At 41.6% G+C, this 5,899-nt stretch overlaps 1 long non-coding RNA gene across 1 annotated transcript; it reads left to right on the top strand.

Moving 5' to 3' along the window:
• The first annotated feature begins 295 nt into the window (after positions 1-295).
• On the top strand, positions 296-5,363 carry LOC128653413 (uncharacterized). Its single transcript, XR_008401351.1, has 2 exons — positions 296-448; positions 4,947-5,363. It is a non-coding gene; the product is annotated as an uncharacterized LOC128653413 (long non-coding RNA).
• The last annotated feature ends 536 nt before the right edge of the window (positions 5,364-5,899 follow it).

The following is a 5,899-nucleotide window of genomic DNA, read 5'->3' as shown; positions in this document are numbered from 1 at the left end:
GATGTCAGTGCACGGCTCCAAGCACCATACTTGAAAATAGCAAGTTACTGGGAGAGAGGGAGAGGGGAGATAACAGTCCTAGGAACAATGGATAAAGCTTTGCATAGTAAAATACAAGCTCTGTGGTGTGGTTATATCTAATGGTTCCTGACCTTGCAGTACATAACACAGCACCGGGAGTTTCTTTCTCTTTCAGCCCTAATGTTAAAACCCTCCTGGGACTTGAAGCGCGACTCCTACTGACATAGACAGTAGTTTGAAGATTACCAGATGCTCACTGGCTGTGACAGGCTGCAGTTGTGGAGTTTGCACACACTCCCTGGCAGTGACGAGCAGGGCTGTCTATGTCAAGCCGACAGTAGGAGTCGCGCTTCAAGTCCCAGGAGGGTTTTAACACTACAGGGCTGAAAGAGAAAAGAACTCCCGGTGCTGTATTATGAACTGCAAGGTCAGGAACCATTATATATAACCATCACACCACGGAGCTTGTATTTTACTATGCAAAGCTTTATCCACTGTTCCCAGGACTCTTCTCTCCCCTTTTTCCCAGTAGCTTGCTATTTTCAAGTATGGTTCCCAAGCCGTGCACTGACTTCATCAGATTTGTTTAGGGAACATTATAAAACTAATTTGTTTTTTACAATAACTATATTATGATGTTAAAAATACTATTCATTTACAAATAGAAAATGTCTTTACAAATGCTGCAGCACACATATCACACTGAGCGAGATTCCTCTAAGCAGCATGTGCTGCCTGTTGGTGTACCTGTCCTGTGTGCAACGCGCGTAACAATATGGCAGCCTACATAAGAATATCAAGCACAGGTACAGCACTGTAATTGAAAACAGTTTTTTTAAAACAATTGTGGTCAGCTTCCAAGATGGCATAGACATCTGTGATTACTTCAGTTTCATTAATCAAAAGGAGTTAGATTTAAGGAATTTAGCTTTCAGGTGTTAAGTGTCCCTTTAAGCATATACATATAACACCCCAGCCAACATTAATCCCTAAAACTGCTTCATTTTGGGGACAATTGGGGGATATTTTGAAAATTAACCAGAGATCTGTAATGGCTGTTTATTTATTGTACGCCCATAAATGGGAAAATTTGCCAGTTTACGGGCGTGCAGTAAATTAGCACTCCACTTGTAATCTAGCACTAAATTGTGTATATAGCAACCACTTTCAAACCCTAAAAAACCTATAAAGGATATAGCTAAAATAACTAAAAATAAGAAACTATTTTATAAGGTATCTGGGAAAACTTCAAACATTAAATCATCACATATCCAGATGGGTTACTGGATAGTCCAGTATTTGTAATCTCAAAAATATAGCAGCATAACATGTTTTATGTCCTATCCAAGGGTTAAAGTTCTTCATGTCCAGAAGTGTAGAGCAGTACAGAGCATTAACAACAGTAGTAAACTGTACTTACATTTAAGCAGTATTACAAGAACTTATTACATATACCTATGCGAGGGACCTATCTTATAAAACCCCTTGAAGTATATGGGCACTTGAGATTTATAAATACAACTTGAGAATTGTCTCACTGTCCCAGAAATACTAAATATCAGGAAATAACTCTAATAAAGATAGTTATGAAGAAACGCTTGACCCGCTCCTTCTGGTGAAGCTGAGGGGTTAGGTGAAACTAACAAGACTTCAATGCCGAATCTCGTGCTGGACAGGGAGGCAGGGACCTGGGTTCAGAGGCTAGCAGATCTCCTTAGTTCAAAAGACTCTAGCCTCTTGCTATCACAGTGTACAAATAGTCCCAAAGGGAAGATCAGACACAACTTCTCAGCAATAGCAAATAGTATTCTTGGGGAGAGTCCACATCATGCCCAGGTAATGGATATCTGAGATAATCTCTGGTTCAATGATCGGTAGGAGGAAAGACATAGGTCCCCTTGTAAAGATTAGGGTTTGTAAAGTAGGTGCCAGGCTGTTGCATCAATAAAGGCTGCAAATTTACTAACAACTTCCCAACTTGCAGAGTATGCTCTTGCATGGCAGGAGCATGCTGGTGCTGTCAGGGCCGGCCTTAGGTGTTCAGGCACCCTGTGCGGGCTACTCCTGTGGAACCCCACCCCCCACGTTCATCTAAACAAAAGCTACCAATCAAAAGCTAGCTCCCAGTAATGCATTGCTTCTCATGAGCCTACCTAGGTATGCTTTTCAACAAAAGATACCAAAATAAATTAAAATAATATCTACTATTAATAATAAATAAAATAAATAAATAATACTAATTAATGCCTGGGATAAGCATAAGGCTATCTTTCATACCAATTAATGCCTGTGATAAGCACAAGGCTATCCTACATACTAATTAATGCCTGTGATAAGCACAAGGCTATTCTACGTACTAATTAATGCCTGCGATAAGCACAAGGCTATTGTAGGTGCTAATTATAAAAAGCTCAATTATATTTAAGTTAATACTAAAAATACTGCATTCAGCTCATACCCATACCACCACTCAGGGCCTCACTAGAAATTTTGGGGCCATGACTAAACCGTTGATTGCCCCCCCCTCCCCTGCAATTCTTGGTCAAGTAAATGACTAAACTATGTTGGCATACACATGGAGATACACCCAGAGAAACTAAAACAGACCTACACTAACACATACAGACAGCCAGAGATACTAACACACACTCAGATCCACACTAACACAGACTAACACACATAAACATAGACACTAACAGTAACAGACACATACACACACACTAACACAGGCATATACGCACACAGACAACATATATACATACACACTTACAGATACAGGCACACACAGATAGGTACACACACACACAGGGACCCTAACACAGACACACACTAACACATACAGACACACTAACACAGACATATACACACGCACAGAGATACATACATACATACACACACAGGTACACACACACATAGACAGTGCACATATTAGTATGTGTAAATATAAAGAAGCTGAATGAACTAAAGACCGCTCCTCCATAACTTGTCCACCTGCTCTGAGGATATCAATACGCCAGATCATATACGATTGGGCTGATTGACACCCCATGCTAGCGGCCGATTGGCTGCGAATCTGCAGGGGGCAGCATTGCACAAGCAGTTCACAAGAACTGCTTGTACAATGATAAATGCCGACAGCGTGTGCTGTCGGCATTTATTTATGTGCGGCGGATTTGATATGCTACATCATATCATGTGCGCTGGCAATTTGCTAAATTGGCCCCTATATATGAACATCTGGTGCGTGATTACATATACGGCGCAGGCTTCGCGCGAGCGTTGAAACCCGCGCCGCCCGTAATTTCACCTTGCACATCGGGGTATTACATATAGGGTGCCGTTAGATGCTAGACTGGCATAAGTAGGACAAACTGGCAATCATCTGAAATGTGCGCAAATACACATTTTAGTCGTCGCAAGTCACTTACGCCAGTATTGTGTCCACGGAAAGTCTCAATAAACAGTAGTTTTATGCAAATTAGGCTAACACTCGTAAAAATGAAACCGATTTTAAATAAAAATGTGACACGTAATTACGCTATTCAAAATTCATATATAAACCCATGCGCAGCTGGCATTTTCTTCAGTGTGTTTGGATTGTTCATTGAGCTACAACACACTACACTGGAGTGGAGGATTAGTCAGAGTAGAGAGAGAGGTGCAAACAGAAGAGTTACTTAGGTCGCATTGTTGTTGAGTAAGCTTGTACACTTACACATATTCTTACATATTGCACACATTTGCATACATACATACATATACAAATACACCACACTTTTTTTTCTAACACCGCACACATATTTTATTTGATTTTTACAGTGTGATAAGCTGAGTGTTTGGTTGTGATTGTGTGTGATTGAACTGGGAGTGAGTGTGAGTGTGTGAGTGTGTGTAGTGTGATTTAGTGCAAGGATGGCAGGGAGAGGTAGGGAGGAGGGGAAGAGGGGAGAGGAGTGGCAGAGAGAGGAGTATAGGAGAGGACAGGAGGAGCAGTGGGCCCCCCCCCGTCAGGGAGTAAGTGGAGTGGGGAGCTAGAAGGGATGATGGGAGGAGAGATGCCCGAGAGCCCCAGAGAGCAGGCACATCTAGGAGAGGGACAGAGGGTGCATATGGGGACAGAAGGGAGGAGGAGGGAGAGGATAGGGAGGAACCCACACCAGGGAGAAGGAGAAGGGCAAAAGCACTGTCAAAAAGAGAAAAATGGCATGGTTGGTGGTAGAGGATGCCGTCAACAGTGTGGCCCCGCAGAGGAGGACTGTTGAGGGCCTGAAAAAGCACATGAAATTACTTCAAGAGGTGGGTCAAATAAAAGATGGGGCAGGAAGCTATGCACCAGAAGGGAACAGGTGGTGGTCCATCCCTGGATATAGAGTATAACACCTGGCAGGAGATGATACGCAGGTCCCTGAGTATCACAGCAGTCCGTGGACTTTCAGGGGCTCGTGACTCAGGGGCTGCAACCACAGCACATCATGCTGGTGAGTAACATTCCACACACCAGTATTATATGTATTTGAGATATAACATCCTTTAATATCGCACATTCATGTACACGATGAGGAGCATGGTATTTGGCGTACTAACGAAAACATCTACAATTATACTTGACATTACTGCTACTTAACACAATGCAATTCATGATATGAGGAGGAATAGTGCAATACTACCATGTCTCAGAGTAACACAGGCCACAAGCCACATGTAGAGTTTTCATTGAATGGACATATAATTATTGTATGAAACTCATCCCTGTATACTGCTCATATTCAAATAAATCAGATAACAACTCACAATGTGCACATGCATGTTATAGAGTTTGACATGAGAATCAGTATAGGCCCTAGCATGTATCAATGTACATTGTATGCCCACATGGACATATATCTGACTGTACTTATCCCTCTGATCCTTTGACTCCTCCACAGAACCTCCGGTCATGAGGATACAAACATCCATGCCACCACCACCACCAGTCTTCAGGCAACCGCAAGAACAGTATGCTCCCAGGCATGAGCATGGTTGGATGGCTTCAGTTGAGGACCCAGGAGTGATGCCACCACCATTGCCATATGACCCCTGACAAGATTCCTGGCCAGAGAAATATCCTTCCTTTGGCTTTGACTGGGAGCCAAGACAGTCATAAAGGGTCCATGTATTTACCCCCCACAGCACATTCTCATGGCAGTCATGGATTTTACCCACAGACTATGTCACAAGAAGTGCCAATTGGACACCCCAGAATCTTCTAAAACCAGGAGAACAAGGAAATCCACAACAGTCACCTCAGCTCCCTCATCCAAGAAGCCAAAAAATAAATACATATTATTATAGTTCACCATAAACCTTGTCCTCTGTTATTTACCATGTACTTGTCAAGTTGTCATAATATGACCTGTGTGGAAATGGCAATAAAAACAGGTAATATTATCATGTTTATGACATATTCTTGTACTATAACTCACATCCACATAGTTGTTTATGAAGGGTACATATAGTAATATTTACTTCTAAGATTGAAATCAATGTATCTCACATGCAATATAAATTGACACGTGTATATATAATAGTGATGTTACTGATAGGTGTGCATTATCAGGTGTTTTAAGGCTGCAGGTGAGAGGTTGTGTTTGTGTTTGGTTTGACACAATTGCAAAGAGGCGGCCTTCAAGGTCTTATAAATTATCATATGAGCCATCCTAGGTTTAGCTTTCAACTAAGAATACCAAGAGAACAAAGCAAAATTGGTGTTAGAATTAAATTGGAAAGCTTTTTAAAATTACATGCCCTATTTGAAACAAGAAGGTTTTCTTTAGACTTGATTGTTCCTTTATATATTTTGGCATCAGTGCCAAGCTGTGTTAACATTAGAATAAATTAC

Source organism: Bombina bombina, chromosome 3, assembly GCF_027579735.1.
Source record: "Bombina bombina isolate aBomBom1 chromosome 3, aBomBom1.pri, whole genome shotgun sequence".
Classification (NCBI taxonomy): domain Eukaryota; kingdom Metazoa; phylum Chordata; class Amphibia; order Anura; family Bombinatoridae; genus Bombina; species Bombina bombina.
This window is presented reverse-complemented; position numbering and strand designations above follow the sequence as displayed.